The following is a 19,984-nucleotide window of genomic DNA, read 5'->3' on the forward strand; positions in this document are numbered from 1 at the left end:
CACTCATCACTTTCTTGCACAATGAGTTCTAAAATAGGACATCTGGAATTCACATGGCTCCATTAGAAATCTACAAATAGTATGGACAGGGAGAAAACAAATTCAAACAAAACAAATGCTTAAGATCAGTGATAAGAGTATATGATTTCAAAATGCTGAATTTTTACTTCCCCTTATTTGTCTCGCCCCCTTCATCTTTATTTTACTTATGTCAGCATAATAATAGTTCCCCGCTACCAGCAGGGGAAATATAATTGTCCACATCTTTGTATTAGAATCGGCTGTTTAGCAGGCCGATTTCTGTTTGCTCCATTAGCCACTCATACTGATGCATAGATACCACCCACACCTTGAACTTCATAGATCCAGAAGGAGTTATAAAACCTAAAATGCCTACTATTTGCCTGTTTGCTCAAAGAAACTTGAACGGACAGCCCCTAAGGAGATTTAGTGTTTATGTACAGAAATAAGATTTTGCTTCTGTTGTTTTGTGAACATAATTTCAGGCTTCTGGAGGACAGGTTTTGGAACAAGTCTCTAGATGGAAAGGAGTAAAAATAATTCACTTTTTTCCACTCCTTTAATTCAGGGATTCTGGAGTGGGCATCAAAATTACACTCAGATTGGGTTTCGAAGACTTTGTTTTTCCTTCAACAAAGCCAGCTGTTGAAATGTTAATGGAGAAAGTATGTGTAGTTCCAAATGTATTGCATGCCAGTGGTGACTGGACTGGTTGGGACACTGGAATTATTACCAACTGGCATTTTTAACAATGAAAAAATAAATGAAGTCAGGCTCAGTGAGGGATTACCAGGGAGAAGAGGTAAGAAAGGCAAATGTTTGCATTAAGGTGTAGTTGCGTGCTGAGGTCCCCCAAAACCCCTACCCCAATAACTCAGACATCACACGTAATTTTTGTTTAAGGTTTTTGGCATAATTTTGGCCACAACTTTATTTTCATACAAATTGAGAGTGGTTGCTTAGGCATTGGTTATGACTGCCTGTCCCCCCCCCCACCTTGGGGGGACAGCACTGACTCCCTAGTCAGTCTCGGAGGAAACAAGGTCAGAGCCAGATGGAGCTGCGTCACAGGCCCTCATCTACTCCGCGCATGTTCCTTGAAGCTTACGCGGCCCGCACCCTGCCGTCAGGGTTTGGACGAAGGGGGTGGTAAGCTTCAGAATTCCTTTAACGGAATACCCGTCAGCAGCAGCATTGGAGGGGCAGGCACAGCCAATCCATACCCCTCCACCAACCAATTTTAACCAATGCCTAACCGCCAACCTTACAAGTTGTGACGATTTGCTAAGCAGTAGGCAAAACCCAAAAGACACGTACTAATCAGCCAATTGGACAAATTCCTACTGGGCCCCCGCACCAATGCAAACGACCCCATGACAGGCAGAGCAAGGTCAAAGCGCAAGTCCAATCAAGGGAGGGCGGGCGGGAGATCTGATGTCCACAGCGAAAGAGAAAGAGAAAGCTGTGGACCCTGCTTATATAAGGCCATTAATCCCACCCCTAAATTGGCAACATCAAATTTACCCCAGTAACAACATCATCCAACCTGCTCCAGCCCATTGCCATCAATGGCCTGGTCGCTAACTGGGGGTTTTGTTCGGCCCCATCCGCAACACGTGCTCTCTCTTTTATGAGAACACGCTTTAGGGCAAAATGAGGCTGAAATACGGAGCAGAAAACAACAGGAAAGCAAAGTGGGGGGGGGAGTGAGCAAGAAGAGGAATCTTCCATCAACGAGAGAGGGCTTGTAGTAATGAAAAACATCAAGCATTGTCTGGTCTTGCCAATCAGCCGGTGAAAAAAGACTGCCCAGAAGGAATGATTATAGCTTTAGAGCTGTGATTGCTCCTCCTTGCCTCTGAGTGCTCATTAGGAAGTATCTTACTATTCCTTTCTTTCCTGCAGATCTATAAGATGCTTCTAGGTTTCGTTAACTGATGAGGGGGAGGGAGAGAAACCATTCTATGGATGCTTGTGGTACCACTAGTACACTTAATTAAAATGCCTTGAAATGAATGAGATCCCTTTCCCCAGGCATCCCAAAGTTTTCTAAGACTCTGTTAAAACCAATCTTCCTTGTAGGCTTGTCGTGTCCCTAGGCCACTGTATCCATATTTTATTTTTTGAAACCAAAAGAGTGCATCAAGTTTGTGGGTGTCCCCCTTTCCTTCTTCAAGACCTCGTACACATCCGCAGCATACAATACAATAGGGCATTGTTAAACACATGGTTGGCATGCGATCAACTTCCATTTTTTTTATTTTACTGTTGAGTGATTTGTTACAGTAGATAGAAATCATTCAGTACCACTGACAAAAGGCAGACGGTCCATAGCCCTGAATTACTTGTGGGCAATTTTTGTAATGAATGGAGACTTAATTTCAGCTCTGTTGTCTTGGGAGCGCCAGATGGAATTATGTAGGACTGAAGGAGAAAGAAAAGAGGGAGGGGGGAGACAGAAGGGAGCATTTAGGATTGCATAACAATTTACATTGCAGGTTTGCATTAAATACTTTTCAGTGCTATGTCTTAAAGGGAGTTGCATGTGAAGACCCCCAAAACCACCTCCAAATGAAGAAACAATAGACACAGATTTTAGTTTAAGGTTTTTGGCATTAAATTTTGGGCACAACTTTATTGATTACAGCATGGGAGTGGTTGCTTAGGCATTGGTTCCAGACTACCTGAACCTGCACGGTGGCAGGAACAGGACTGACACTGGGCACCACCATATGTCAGTAAGGGAAAGCGTCCTGGGGGAGCAAGAACTCCTTCGATCTCACAGCTCACCCCAGATGCTCCCAGGGGCTCTTGCATGGCCCTAGCCCCTTGACAGGGTTCAGACAAAAGCAAGGCGAGCTCCTGGATTCCTTTAATGGAATTCCCTAGCAGCAGCAATGGAGGAGCAGGCACAGCCAACCACGTCCCCTCCCAAAACATTGAACCAAATGCCTAACCGCCAACCTTACAAAGTTGTGACGATTTGCTACATGGTAGGCAAAAGCCAAGTGGCACCAGCCAGTCAGCCAAATGGCAAAATTCCTACCGGGCCCCTGCTCCAAAACAGACGATCCCTAGACAGGCATAGCAAGGCCATAACAACAACCCTAAATATAGGGAGAGGAGGGCAGGTGATCCGCTGCACATCGCAAGAAAGTGAAACTCTCCAGCGATGTGCAGCAGCTTAAGTAGCCCGTCAGCAGCCAATAGACAACCCAACTGACCAAATTTCTGCCCCAGAAACAGAGGGGCAACCAATGGGGCATTGTGGCCATCCAAACGGTCCTGCCCTACAACAGGGAGGCAGTTTCTGGTGATCTCACAGCAACACATACCCTCCATGATGGAGGACCCAACTAATCAACAAGCATGCAAAGAAATGTAATAAAAAATTGGCTGTCAACTAAAGAAACATTATCAAAGTAAAGCTACCAATTAAAATAACACATTTAGTCAATTTTATATTGCAATGATTTTAAAATTTGAGGCTGAGCCAAAAATGGCTATTTGCATGAAAAAAGCAGTGGTGTGTGATGGGGTCCTCACATATAAGCAAGGAAAACCACATGCTTCCAGAAGAGACAGTCACCACACCAGCATATTTCAAGGGTTCTCGGTCAATCTGACGTAATGGAAATTGCTTGCTGAAAAGGAATTCCTTTCTTGAAAGGTTTTGAAAAGTTACAATGCCAACTGATATTTTTCCCTTTTGTAAAGGTTATGAAAAAGACTAAGCTCCATGTGGGAAATATTAGCACATTGCTTTAATGCATTAATAGAACACACATATTCTGGTGTAAAAGAGACATAAAAACCTGTTAGAAAGAAAACAAGATGCATTGAAAGGGAAATGTAATGAGCCACATCCATAACAATTCTTACATTATGCCCAGCAGCCGTTTATACATGAAAGCAGAGAGAAACTGAAGAGCGTTAATGCTATTCATCCCCAAATGACAGTTCTCACTGCTAAGTTTTGAGGACACAGAAGGCATCAAATAAAATAGGTACCTCACTGCTCCCCAGTGACTATAACACATGCCGGAATCCAAAACTATATCCAGATATTTGGCAAGCAAAATGACTTCTAAACTTGTCTCCATTATTTTGCTCCTCTGAGAAAAGAAACACATAACGAGGCTGGGAAAGCTTTTAAAGTCTCCTTTCTTCAGGCTGAGCTTTGTTAATTGTCTATTTTCAGATCTATTCCTGTGGTCATTTTGCAGTATCAACCCCAGGGTGTGGGTGCAGGGGATAAATGTGTCCCAACATTGGGGATGGGGAAGAAATTTTCTTTGATTTGTCACTTATTTCATACTTCATAAGTTAACAGAAACTGTATTTTGAAATTTGCACTTTTTGGAATGTTGCTGTGCAACCAACCAAGCAACATGTATCTTGATGGAAAGTGTGCAAAATACATATGCCGATGAAAGTAATATACAAAAATAATATGCAATATACAAAAATGCATTATCTTAGGAAAAAATACTCACAAAAAGTCAAATTTTCACTTAAAATGCTTACTAGTTTTCATGACAATGCCCTCACTCCCCCAAAATTATTCAAAGTGCGGCAGCCATGTGCAGATCTGAAATTGAAGAAGAGGGAATGAGAAACGGAGAGAAACCAAAACTAACAGATTCATTCATCTCTAGCGAATATCTCCAGAAATATGCCTAAGTGAGATCAGGGAGAGGGTAGATTCAGTGGCTGAACCCAAGCTCTGGAACTTTTTCTCAAAGGAGTTTTTCTCTAGGATGATCAGAAATTTCCATTTTTAGGTTGTTTACTTTTTGAACTGCTTTTAATTGTTTCTTTAAAATACTATAGTATTTTAGAATTGTAACATATTGCTATACCAATCCAAAGAGGTGAATTACTTACCCAGTCTTGGTTGCCTTTGGAAGCCAATTAAAGCAGATTGGTACCATGTAATTATTTATTATTGTTTACAATTTATATACCTCTTGATTGTAAAAAGAAAAAGTAAAAAACATCAATGTGGCAATATTCATGTTTATTCACATATATATATAGGTTGGACACAAATGGAGGCACAGCTTAAGCAGTCCAACAGAGAGCCAACAGGCACTGTACCTACAATAGATTCTGAAGAAGAAACACTCAGTATCCCAGCATGCTGTTAGCTTAACATGGTCCAAACTCAGTTGTCTGTAGCTCTGTGCAATTGGAGTCATATGAAGGAGAGAATGAGAACATGCCTGTTGAACCCACTCCTCCATCATGTCCTCAGCATTTGGCTCCACCACTCTTCACATTTTAGAGGGGGGAAGTCTGAACTAGAGAGACTGCTCTATATGGTTAGGCTCCCTGCATTATTTAAACCTGAAAATCAGGTGTTAAAAATATGTGGGAAACCTCCATAGATGCCGAAGACTCTCCTCTTCCAATAGTTCCCTTCCATGACTTGATAAAACTGTGATGGAAGGACCAGAGTGGCTCTTATAATATCTATTGTCTTTCATTCCTTGGATTCATCCCAGTCCACATTGAAGGAAGGTTGGTTGTTCTCAGTTTATTCAGAGGTACTGAACTCAAAACAGATTTTTAATTCGATGCACAGTGATTAATAATTTTATCCACTCTTTTCCTTCCCGCCACAGAGAGATTTGTAATTATCCTTCTTATACACACAAAAATCTAGTCCGAAATAAACAAAGGGAGCAAAGGTGCATTCTGATTCCAAGTCAAAGAGATCCAGGCAAACATTTTGTGTGTTTTCTTCAAGTGTTGTGTTCAAATGGAAGGCCCCAGGAATACAATGCTAAACATGAGTGATGCCGACAAACAGAAGCTCTTAAAAGAATCGGAAAGAGCTTTTGCCAAAAGGGCTGCTCGTATTTGATCAAATAAACAGTGTATCTAGGAACCAAAGTAAAGTTAAATGACTCTCAAATAAACAACAGTAATTTGTACTCTAGGAACATCGTTATTGCAAGTGCCTCAGGAAGAGAAATCTTTCTTTTTAAAACAACAATTGCCATGTAGCTTCTTTAGATAGCAGGGCATTGCTAATTTTTCTAGCACCCGTGGTCACTAAACGTAGGTTGGAAATTTGTAACAAATGTGTAAATCAGTGTGAAGCAGCTGGGACTATCTCCTCCTCTGCAACCCTTGAGTTCTAGTGAAGTAACCTTGGGGTGCCTTATTATGTTATTGAGATACAGGAGGTTTTAATAGGGCTTAATTGTAAACTTTTAATGGGTGTTGTCTACAGACCAAGGGTGGTGTCCATCATAATGGGAAGGCTCTTTAATCCAGTGAAGCCTTTCTTCTCTAGAATGAAGTGAGTTTGACAATTGCCTCCCCCTCTATGGCCTCCTCCAATGTGCCCTCAAAGCCTGGTCCTTATGTCTGTGGGATCCTTTGGAAAAGCATGTGACATGAAATGCAGGGGCGGTGCACAGATTGGCAAAAAATAGCCTCCCTCCCCATTCCACTGATTGCAAGAGACACAACTCTATGCAACTCCTGAAACAGCACTGAGGATATGCTTTCGAGATGATTCTTAAAATTAAGAAGCAGACTTTTTGTTTCAGGGTAGAAATCCAAAATAAATTTCACAGAAACCTTTTTTAGAGGTCAAGGCAAATCATAAAACAGTGTCACTCAAAGTAACACTGTAATTACTGGAAACATGACACGCATGCATTTTGACCAGTCAGAATACTTTCCTAAATACTTCTCAAAGTACAAAGGTGGTGGTAGGGTTTTAAAATATTGCAAAACAACTATTTTCAAGCAATTTCAGACCAGCATACCTGACACACATGTCATAACAACCATAGCAATACTCCTCCCCACTCCTATACTTCCTCAGGTATAGTGTGTGCAAATACATGTCTTCATGTCTTCTTTTGTCTTAACAGGTCATTCCACGATCTTCCATACATCCGAGGGGGATCTCTCAGTTCTTTTCTTTATCACACTGAGATCTCCTTGAGCCAAATAATTTACATCAGAAACTGCTGATATAGATGGCTGCTGTCAATCACAGACACCTCCATTGGGTTTCGGCGTTCAGGAATTCAGGTGTTTTAAAATCTCACACAGTCAGATGAGGGGTTTGCAGTTCTGTACCTCAGCAATTGTGGGTGCGTTGTGTTGATGTTTAGAGCCTCGGGGCACTCACTAGGACTCCAGGTCATCCCCACACTTCCCATGCAGGTTGCAACAAGACATATAAGTGAGACATGCATTCCCATAGTATACACAAAGCATGTACACAAACCAAAGCATGCATTCCCATATCATGAACAGGCGGTTCAGGACAATAAAGCCTGAATCCTTCACAATCTTTCTAGAACACTTTCACAAAAGCAAAATGAACTTTTATGGAAAGGTTTGTGTGGATATAATGAAGGAAGGAATGAACAAATTGAGGTGTGCAGAGCAAACTGCATTCCCTCCAGTGTTAACACCAGTGGCAAATCAGGAGAGAATTTCACCCTGAATGCATCCTTGCTAGCCTCTAATACGATGGCTAAAGGAACTATTGGAAGATAGCTAGGGCTGTGTGTCTGCCCAAGATGAGATTTACAGGTGACATCACATATATGGCCAGATCTGTTGCCTTCACCATGTGTGCATTATAAAAACCCACACAGCCAGCTTTGGAATCAGTCTGGTATTTTATAGCCAAGCAATGTAAAATGTATATAGGGCAGCTACATTGACAGGATCACAGCTGCACTACTGCAGTTTCATTTTGTTCCTAACACAATTACCATACCACTGCCTCGAGGCCACGGGTTATGTGTTGCTGTTGCGAAGAGACTGCGGAACAAATAAGGGTGCAGCCCAAGTGCTCTTTGAAACTGAACTATGTTAACACCATATATGAGGCACAGTTTTCCACAGAAAGGCTGCCATAAAAATAATGTCAGTTTTATAGCTGCACAGCTTTCTTTCTTTCTTTTATTCCTCCCGGGTTTTGTCAATCAGTAAAGATGCTAGAGGAGAAGAGATTATCTTCCAAATTATAATTCCTTTCCTCCCTGGAAGGTTTGATTTATACAAATACTCATGAGCTCTATGGGTGAGAGCAGTGAACGGCTGAGGTAGATGGACTGGGATCAGAAGCTTTATTCTGAAAGAGGGACTCAAACTGCATGAAATCAGGGATACTTCTTAAATTGTGTTTTTCCTACACAGGAATTGTATCTGTGTGGCAACCACACATGTGTGTGAACTGAAATACTTAAGTATGTGATCATTAATCAAGATGGTTCACATACTTCTTGTGTGCTTATTTTGCATGGAAAACAACATGTATGAATATACTCCTTTTCCATGTAGGGAAAAAATATAACACATTAATATTCCCCAAGACAAAGGGAATACATTCTATATGAGCGCTCTGAAGGTGCCAGTGTGGTGTAGTGGTTAAGAGCGATAGACTTGTAATCTGGGGAACCGGGTTCGCTTCTCCGCTCCTCCACATGCAGTTGCTGGGTGACCTTGGGCCAGTCACACTTCTCTGAAGTCTCTCAGCCCAACTCAGGCTCACCGAGTGTTTGTTGTGGGGGAGGAAGGAGAATGTTAGCCACTTTGAGACTCCTTTGGGTAGGGATATCAAATCCAAACTCCTCTTCTTCTTCTTTTTATTCCTTCCATCTGACTTCAAGAAGCTTCCCATTTAGATCCCAGTTTATAATGCATCTTCTTACACAAATATCTATCACCCCCTATGTATCCCACTTGCCCAGTCCAAAGGTCACATGCAGCTTACTATTAGTGCGTGCAGTTTCAATGTTGATATTGTTATGAAAGCAACAGCAGTAGTGCAAGAAGTCACACAGGAAGCAGCATCACTGAGTATAATAGGAAACACAATCAAAGGGAAGCACTATAATTGAGTATAATAATTATAGTGTTCGTGCTAAGTGTTGCACAACATATTTTGCAAGTGCAAGGCAACCATTGGAGTTGAGTGTTGCACTACAGAAAGACAGGGCTCCTGCTAGCAAAATAGTTGTTGTATTAGTGGACTGTACCAATTAAATATTGACCTGGGGAGGGGGAGGGGACAACAATGACAACAACACACATACAGCATAAGTCCATAAGACAATAAATCTTGCTAAAACTATGTTGCTGTCTAGTCTATATAAAAATGATCTGGCTATTGAAGGAGGCGAAAGGTTAGCACTTTCTCTGTCTGCTTCAGTCCTGATAAAAGTTGCCTCTCCTGAAGCTGCTGGTTGGAAGAAAGCTGCTATTTGTACCAATGCCCTGGTTTGTCTGTTATAGTGGTACCTCAGGTTAAGAACTTAATTATTTCTCAACGTGAAACCGTTCTTAACCTGAGGTATCACTTTAGTGAATGGGGCCTCCCACTGTCGCCGCACCACTACCACGCGATTTCTGTTCTCATCCTGAAGCAAAGTTCTTAGTCCGAGGTACTATTTCTGGGTTAGTGGAGTCTGTAACCTGAAGCATCTGTAACCTAAGGTACCACTGTATTTCTAACATGTTGGGCCTGCAACAAAATGTTGTAGCGTAGCATGGTCCTAGTCAGGATTCTATCCCTCCCCCATGCTATTTTCCATTCCATTCTATTTCCTCTCTACCCCACTTTCCAGTTTTTCTTCCACTTCCTCACCAAACAACATGTTCATTGAGCTGTTTATGGCTCGTTCCTCCAAAACACAACTCCCTGAAGTCTACCAATAAGGCTACATAAGGATCCATAGTTTGAAAAATGAGTTCACTAGAGCATATGTGATACATGTAATTCCAGGTTGTTTCATGCCTCAGCAATAATTTTTATAGAAGCTAGAGAACATCATTAAATAACACTACAATGCTTCAGAAGAAGGACTAGTGACAGAAGTGAGAGAGAGCTAAAACAAAAGCCTTTTGGTTCTTCAGTGTTTGCTCATTTGAGAAATGCCGCAGCAGTGTTTCACATGGACCTCTTTACATACACAGAGCTTCCCCCACAAGAGAACTGTGTAATCCATCAGGCTGTGAAGCTGACCTCCTGCATCCCTTTTTCTTTTTAGGAAAGAATTCTACCCAGCTAAGCTTTTTACCATTTCTATTAATTAAGTATCATCTCATAGTTTAAAAGAAACAAGAGCCTGAGGCTTAATGCTGAATACTTATATCCTGCACACAGGAGCACATTTAAAGCACATGGCTTCCCCCAAGAATCATGGGAACTGTAGTTTGCCACCAACAGAGCTACAATTCCCAGCTACCTTAAAAAACTACAGTTCCCAATGGAATTTGTGTGCTTTAAATGTGCTTTAAATGTATGGTTTATATGCACCTTCGATCAATATATTTAATAAAAGGGAGATATTTCGATCCTGTTTCAGGATGGGGAAGATGAGCAATTTTTACTGGTTAGGTACCTCTTCACTCCTGAGAATGAGCACAGCAGGCATATTAATTGAATGGGGCATCCCTTTGCAGTCTGCAATCTACCATGTGCCCATACACCTTCATTATTTGTTCTATAATTAGGAATCTAATCCCTCCTGGATCTGCTTTGTTTAAAAATGCATTAATTCTGCAAGGCATTTCTACTGATACAGATTCATTTTTTGTCGATCATAAATGACTCCTAAGGATCACAACCCCTAAGCAGAATGTCTAATTCCACAGGAAGCGGCAAGTATTGTGCTAGTTTATTACAGGAAACTTCATTTCTGCCAGTATCAATGTCACCTTACAAAGTGCAGCTGAGGAAAATAGCACATCATCAGACAGGGAAATATCTAGCTCTTAAGGGCTGTTATAGGTCTGATCATCATTTCTTGTGAATTATTTGATTCAGCCTGTGTATAGCAGAATCCCATAAGGGGAAATTGCCCCATTAGTTTATGACAATTTAAACAAGCAAGATACAATTGATGACACTGATATTATCCCAAGCTTGATAACTGTTGCCATTTTTTTTAATAAAAAAACAAAACAAAACCCAACAATTGTAGGAAGATATATATTTTACGTATAACAGGTAAATAACATAATGTGAAAGAGCTATTACTGAAGGATAAATAGCTACACTTGCATTTGGATAAGGCTGAATACTTAGCTGTTGACACACCGTGCCATATTCAGTCCATGGCAGTCCTTAAACAATCAGATAGGCCAAGGGCCATTCTATGAATTGCATCCTTTCTGAAGCAAGTACAGAAGCTTTTGTAAGCAAGGAACTCATCACGAGTATCAGAACTCTCAGCCTGCAAAGAATTGTGGAACGGGCTAAATAACTCTATTTATTTATTTTTATTTACTTATTAAATTTCTATACCACCCTTCCTTCAATGATCACAGTACTCCAGTTCCCATCAGCCCTGCTATATGGCCATGCTAACTGGGACTGATGAGAGTTCTAGTCTAGCTACATCTGGAGGGTTGGTTGCCCCTAGACTAAGGTTAAAATCTTCAAAATCTGCACCTTGGAGGTGGAACCAGGAGTACATTTGATGGCATGCAGAGATGCTTAGAAAGAACACAGAGATGCTTTAAAGAAACTAGGATGCAGGGAAGGAACATGGTGTTACAAATCAGAGAGACACTAATGGCTTTTAACAATCTATGGCTCCTGTTTGAATTAAAATTGGCTGGGTGGACCGTGTGACCAGAAAAACACATCTCACTGCCTGATAAAAGATTTTCAAGACTATGGAAAGTGTTTACATAATCTTGAAACTCATCATGGGGTTGAAATAAGCCAGATACAGGATATTATTGAAGTTTCCTTCATCTTTATGTGCATACCTCCAAACAGCGTAATTGGTACTCGACAGCCCAGTTTAGGAATATTCATTATTAGCAGTAGTGTGGGAGATCCCAAAGAGTGAATGTTCCCGTGCTGCTTCAGCAACATTTGAAAAAAGCAGATCAGTCATGTCAGCAGAAATGAAAAGGTTGCTTCTTTGCCAGCCCTTTGGCAAGATGGTGGTCTCATGTGAAGTAACCACAAAGCTGTGCTCCTGCACATTAGATGCTTCCTGAAAATGTTACTGGTTCACACCGAGAGCAGCCATGATGCAGCACTATTGCTGGTACAGAAATCTGGCCTTAGTTTGAATGAAACTCGTGTGTGTATTGCATAAAAGCTCTAATCTCAGCCTTTGCATCATGATGACGAACATCTTGTGCATGAAGGAAACCGTGGATGTTTTCTTGGAATATGGAGCCAAACGCAGGTTTTGCCAGCACATTCTCAAAGACTCAAGAAACCACAACTGTGGCAAATAAAATAAAATACATTTATTCAAATGACACAATGCAGAGCATCTGCAAACAACCAAATAAACACAATTAGCCAAATCAAAACATAGTCCAGACAAGGAGATTCTGTAAGGTGCGAAGGTTTGGGTCCTTCCCCACTCCTGTACATATTTACACCATAGTTACACCTGTGGCCCTGCAGCAAAGCAATGGAACAAATTATTTCTCCCTGCTACAAAAAACTTGGGTATGTGAACCCGGTAAGTGCACTATGGCACAGCTGCATTGGTGTTCACCCTGGTCCACTTGCCGAAAGGGCATCACAAAGGGCCCAATGCCAAGGCACCATAGGGTGACGGAGAGTGCTCTTAATACCTCAGGTATTTCCCACCCCCTCAGATCATAACTTTTCTTTCCTGTCTGGACTGAAAGCCAATTATAGCAATAAAAAACAGGCCTCCCAATAGTTTGGAGCAGGCAAAAACAGAGGAGTTCCAAGGCTAATTCGGGGGCTCCACCTTAAAATTTTCACTCAGCCCCCCAAACAGGCAACTAGCAAAGTCCATACTGCTTGGGAAAGGAGGAGGTTGCTGCAAAGAAAGGAGTGCAGTGCTTTAAGGATGAGCCAGCTTATAAAGCTTGGCTTTCCCTCCATCCTGATTGGCCTGATTGTTCACCCAACCACTCCACTCCCCATCTCCCCCAGGGCAAAACCATTTTGAGTCTTCTTTCTAGGGGAGGTGTGGTGAGCAAACTATTCCCGCCCCCCACTCAAGGTGGATCAGCATATGCATCTGGCTGGCCACTGTGAAGATAGGATGCTGGACTAGATAAGCCTTTGGTCTGATCCAGCAGGGCTTTTCCTATGTTCTCTGAAAAGTATTGCTATGTATCCTATTAATGACTCATAGATTGGGTTGGGAATATCTTTGAAAATGGAAATGACAAAATGAGTCATGATCTCGAAATAACCCCTCCAGCATGTGCAAGTCTTTTCCAATGTGTTTTCAAAAAGTTAGTATATCAGAAATAGTCACATGCGACCATGCCCCTAAACACCAGATAATGTGAAAGCAGCAGATCAGTACTAAACATGCTTTGGCTATCACATGTAACAGCTTTCGCATGGATGGTATTTCCAGTGTCTTCCACATTATATTTACAAAATGTGTAGACTTCCCTAGAATTCCCAGTGCCTAACCTTTGGTCTTCATTGAAGCCAAAGCGCCGGCTCTCTGTTTCTCTTGAATATGCACTTTGAGATAGCTTTTGAAAACATGATGGAGCCACTAGTGTTTGTCTGTATTTACCATTAAAGCTTCACATAAAAGGTTAAAATCATAGTTCCAGTTTCCTTTGTTAGCTTCTGTGCAAACTTCTGCTTAGTTTTCCAACACTTCCTAAGATATGCAGAATTTTCATGGACTTTGTCGCCGGTTTATGAATATTGCATGCAGTTTTGTGTTCACACTGTACCCAATAACTTTTCGGAACAGGACACTAGTACACTAAGTCCATTCTTAAATAATACAGCAAGTTTTAGCTGAACCTGCTAAAATGTTAAGACCATGAATGTGCCATCAATGGGCTGCTAAGGCTCTAAGTGAATGAGTTCTGAATGCACTCAGCATTCCATTATACAATTCTGTATGAGACAAGGTGATTGGAAAGCCATGGGGGAAATGGTAGCAGTCATCAAGATCATCATGCTTGTAACAGCACCTTCAGCCTTGTGCTGCTGCTACTCTACAATAACTGGATAGGGTATATTGGAGGAAATACACAACTGGTTTCCCTCAGTCAAAATATCAGAGAGGGCTGAATGGTGATGATGATGTTGTTGATGATGATGATACTGAAACCCATCACACATGGACCATCTGATCACTATAGCACAATGACCGCTCCCCGCTTAAAACGGGGGGCGGCCTTTGCGTGGACGCGTGCAGCCCCTAGATCTGGAGCGGCCCCAACAGCATAGGCTTGGCTTTGCCTTCCCTCAGGTGGGATACCTGGAGGTCTCCGCCTACCTCAGTCAGTTGATGTTGTTGATGATGATGATACTGAAACCCATCACACATGGACCATCTGATCACTATAGCACAAAACTTGCCCCTGGGCAAACATGACATCCGGTGTGTGAAATGGAAATTCACCTAGGAATAGCCTAGCATTATCTCATATATTATATGGCTCTTCCAATACAAGTATCTTATTGTGAAGAACAACTTAATATGTGTGAGAGAGTTAAAAACACTGCTGCACAAGAACCAATTCACTTTCAGTGAACCCTTCCTAAAATGTTTAAAGCACTAGTTGTTAGTGTTCTTTCACTCCTTACTAATTTATCATGCTATTTCATTTATTTATGTTAAGCAAAATTAACGGAAGAAAAGCACGGGGTTTCTGAAACTATCACTCAGTGTGTTGCCTCATTCTAATAAATCCATGTTCTGAAAACACTAGATCTATTTACTCTGATCTATACTTCTGAGGCATAAAAGAAAGACCAGCTTTTTAATTGGAAGATGTTTTTCAGTGTTGCCCAAAGGTCAGAACTATCAATTAAGAGGCACATTTGTAAAGAAGAAATCTTGCCAGCATTGCAATATATTCTGAAATGTCTAATTTGTTCACTGTAATAAGGCCATGCCCGTCTATTGATTAATCAATCACTGTTGTCTACTTGATGATTATATCAGAGGAAGTATCTTAATTTAATGGCATATCATATGCAGAACAATACGATATATCACAGATATGTTTATCTCTAGAAATATAATAAATGTTTAACTACTGCCAGTGTGAAATGGAAGGTCTCTTCAGTAGAGCTCAATCTCATTAAACACAGCTGAGTATACAACTGTTCTATATTCACCATCAATCTTGCTGCTTGATTCTCTCCTCCAGTTTGTCCAGCTCTCATGCTTTCACACATCTGCAGAATGCAAGCTCGTAGCTTCTTGGCAACTGAGGCACATGCCTTGCTTTTAGCAGGGACAGCAAATAGCGCCATATAACCTACCACAGTGAGAAGAGACACCTGAAGTTTGCAGGGTAATGGGTCACTGAGGCTGTTCACACCGGTGACAGCAGTAGAGACTTCCTAGCAGACAGTGAAGCTTCTGTTGCCAGAAGTAGAGAACAACAACACCACCAACAACAACAACAACAACAACACTAATGTTCAACACATGAAGTTGCATTTAACATGTTTCTACCACTACCTGGAGGATGTAGTTAATGCATTATATAGAAGGATTCTGATGTGCAGCTCTGTATATTAGCCCCATGTGTCCCGTTTGAAGACAGGGCTGCCCCACTAATCCTGGAGTGGTTATTTGCAATGATGCTGGGAGTGTGAAAAATATAATGATAATTGCTGTCAGAATGTGTTTTAGACCTTATTGGAAAAAAACACTGATTGTTCTGCTCTACCACAGTTATGCATCTGTATTTCTGCAATTTGTATTTGATATTAGTGTGATCTTACATAACCACTGCAGTTATATTTTCATTACAGGGAGATGCCATACTAAATGTCAGCATCTTCATGGCCAGAAATGACATGATCGCTAGATATTTACTATAGAAAAAGAAGAAAGAGAGAAGAATGGACACTCCCCAAATACACACTACGTGGCGGTTATAACTATGAAGACTCCTCCACTGTTTCTGAGGGAGCATATCATTTACTTAGGTAATATAATGCGTAGGCTTCTTTCTCTGATGGTTCCCCAAAACACAATAATAGTATAATAAAATATGCCTCATATACCAGAAGAGCTATAAAATTCTGAGTTTTAAACATTTTATACTATAGCATGAAAAAAATATGATGGCTTTCTGTGATATAGGTACACAGCGGCTCTGCCAAACATTTTACACAATAATTATGGCCCTAAACAATTTCTATTACTACTACTACTACAACAAAAAGTAGAAACTATAAGGCAGGCACAGGCAAACTCAGCCCTCCAAATGTTTTGGGACTACAACTCCCATCATCCCTGACCACTGGTCCTGTTAGCTAGGGATGATGGGAGTTGTAGTCCCAAAGCATATGGAGGGCCGAGTTTGCCTATGCCTGCTATAAGGCATTATATCAATGCAGAATTCAGGTGTACGTAGCACGACCACTGAAATACACACAAAAGCACAAAAACTGTTTCTAGCTGCAAATGTGATTTTTAAATAAAATATATCTTTAGATTCACAGTAAATCTGGCAAGTTTTGCATAAGTGGATCCCCATTCCCGAATTTAAAAGCATGAGCTAACTGGAGATTCTACATGCAAGAAACAGATTTCACAATGTGTATCATAGATTTGGAATGAGACAGAAACCTGTGCAAAAGCATAGCAAAAAGCAGTTTTCAAGTGGCAAAGGTGAAGTAGGAAACAGCAAAAAGCATCCCAGTGGATGGGTATTTTCAGCAGGAGAAAAGGGATTCCAGAAGGTGGGTGCTAGGATGCAGCTGTTTGATCCAGAATGAATAGGTGGGACATTTTTATTTTGGTTAACTATGGTCACAACTCTATTAATATTAACAAACCAGATACAAAAATGTTAGCTGTGCAAGAGCTGGATATGGCATAAACTGTCTTGCAACCTTTTCCTCAGTTGCCTCACCAAGGGTCCTCAATAGCTCCTAAGAACTAGTAGTGATGAGCTGAAAGTACATAGTGCATCTAAGTAACATTTTCAGCCCCATCATACCCTTCTGGCAATCATTTTTTCAGCAGTGCCTGAAGGGGAAAAGGCCTGTTCACTAACATTGCCATCATTTTCTGCCACTCTCAAAATGGTCTCATTTGCTAGTAGCGAAATAGTCACATAGCCAAATCTAGTTTGCTCTGTAGCATTATGATGTCAGTTGTTTACTATATGGTCTTCAATTGGCTATGACTGGTCCAGCAAACATTGCCATTGCAACTCTGATTGGCTCTTAGCGTTACAAGCTGGTGATCACTATGTTAATTCCTGATTGGCTAGGATCACCTGTATGACAGAAAGAAGAAGTGGTAGCTAAATGGGTGGTGAATTGTGTCATAGCAGCTCCAGACAGATTAAATAATGGAAATAAGACAAAGTTTAAAAAAGGGTTAACATTTTCCCAGTCAAGGATTTTTGGGAGGAAATATTTATCTTCCTGAGAGTGAGTGCATTATATTCAGCATGAATATTAAAGAAGGACAACATATTTAAATAAAATACCTGGGCTGTAGTGCTTTCTTGGGAATATGTCCTGATTAACTCAATGGATCATATTTTTTAGTAAATATAAGCTACAGGTCCCAATTCCAGCATGCCCTTTGCACAGGGCAACATTTCCCTGTGGCAAGTTCATGGTGGTGGGGAGATCGGTTTTTATTTTACCCCACAATGCTCTAATGAGATCCTGTAGGATTGGGATCATCTCTACACTGGGCAGGATCAGCATAGTCAGGGATAGAGATATAAGAGGCCAGGGGCACACTCATGATTGGCCCAAGGCATGCCCTGAGCTTTGGCTGCTATATCTACCTGGCTGGAATCTGTCAGGAGCTTGTCCTACACTCGAGTAGGACCCTGGCAGAGACACGTGCCCAACTGGCATGTTCCCTCCCTCCTGGTCCATCGTTCGGGAGCTTCTGAAGCTTTCTTCTGCCCGAACATCACAGCAACCAATGCCAACAGACATCTGCACACTTAGGGATCTGCAGAGTCTGCACAGTTTGCGTGACAGACCTCATCAACTCAGCATTTTGGCTAATCTACTTTATTTACATATAAACACACACGGAGCACTGCAACATGGCTCCCTCTCTCTCTAGCATCAGACAGCAAAGAGAGAGAATAAAGGACAATAGTCCCACTGCATGGAACACAGTAACACAAACATCCTGTCTCCGTCACTTCCCACTCTGTGGAGTCAAAACATATACCATCATGTGATAGACAACAATCCCATGACTGCAATCATAGAGCCAGGAATTCTAAGAGAATCTTCCCCCTGCAAGTTGCCTGGATGTTTGGCGTGCACTGTGCCAGGGTTCAACCCTGGCCAACTTCCATGATAGGGGTTGGGTGCTTCCCACCCTCAAGAGGAATGCTGTTCCATCAGTAAGGGGCTGAGTGGAATATGGAATTGATTCTCACCCTACTGCCAAGCCAGCTCTGTTTATTTGCTTTTTAGTTAGTAAAGTTGTGGCCTGATTTCACACAACACTTGTGTTGCACCTGAGTTATTCCCACTGCACCCACGAGCCACAAATATGTGCCTGCATCTTGTCTAGCACCATGAGACTTTGGTGAAGAGGCAGTACAGAAATGTTTAACTAAGCAAGCATTCTTGCTTTTTATTATATATAACTCCTCAGGGTTCACACAACAGAGGATCATGAAACAGACATAGCAATTCAATGGACTTTGTTTTGTAGATAACTAGTTAAATGATGCTAGATAATATCACTATAGTGCCTGCTGAAAACATTACTTTTGTGTTTCCACAAAGAGTAAGTGCTCAAGCATTCTGAAAAAACAATAATGCTGCGTTGGCAGTTATTTTTTCTTAGCGAGGTCAGGGCAATTCTCCACTTCTCTTCCCCCCCCCCATACGCTGAGGAATGCTTCATGTATAAAATTAATAGTTCTACCCAGTGGAGATTCTGTATTTCATTAACATCCCCACCTGTTGAAAAATGAACACTAATGCATATGTTCATTAATTAAGTCTTATTGGTGGTGGAAAAATGTTTTTGTAACCACTAAACATTTATTTCAATGACTCTGCTCCCAAATCACAATTTCATTGACATAAAAGCTACTGTTTTCCTAATGAGTTAGCTGGTAAGGAACCCCTGGGAAATCAGTTATTGACTCCTATGGCTGATCTGCAAAACAGCCTTCTATCTTATGTTGTATTACACTGGCATTTTATGTTACACTTTATGTTCAGGAGCTATATTCAATTCAAGTGTTTGCTGTTAGATGCCGAGCCACTCCATTCATGGCTCCAAAGATGGCTGAAAACATTCTGATGGTTGAGGCAGAAGGCCCAAATTGTACCATCCTTCATAGTGAAAATATAACAATAAGCTATAATTGACAATCTACCCGCCTTTGATGTATGGGAAAAATCTGTTGAAAATTATGCACGCCCTTCCTACCTGTTGGTAGGGCTGGTCACGGGTGATGCAACTATTATATGTCCTGAGTGAGTAACAAAGATTTTGTGGAATATCAGGGCACACAGAAATGTCTTACTGTAGCCCAGCTAAACACTTCTTTTCCTTGCAGTGGGTGTCTTTTGTAGCATTCTTTTGTAGCATATCTGTGACATATATATATATATATAGAGAGAGAGAGAGAGAGAGAGAGAGAGAGATAATTGTTCTGTGGGTGTCTATTAATAAGGCTAAGAATAAGTGAACATTTTCATAACAGCTAGAAAATATAATATGCTGTTATGAAATAAAAAGCAGCAATGCATTGTGTAAAAGAAATAATGTATGTTGCTAGACAATCACAAGGAAAATTTGAAGGAGTTGCATAGTCAATGAGAGGAGTATTCTTCACCCTCTAAAGAACTCTACAGCAAAAATGGTGCTTGCCAGTGATGTCAGCTGATGGGGAGGAAGACAAAGTTAAATTCTGTATTGGCTGTACACTTGCACAGCCAAGGCAACAAGATCTAATCAGCTGGTGAGAAGGGCTAATATCCTGCCCATGCTATTTTACCATGGATACTCACTAAAGCCTGACT

Source organism: Podarcis liolepis (genome assembly GCF_965112155.1).
Source record: "Podarcis liolepis genome assembly, chromosome: 5".
In the NCBI taxonomy this organism is placed as follows: Eukaryota; Metazoa; Chordata; class Lepidosauria; order Squamata; family Lacertidae; genus Podarcis; species Podarcis liolepis.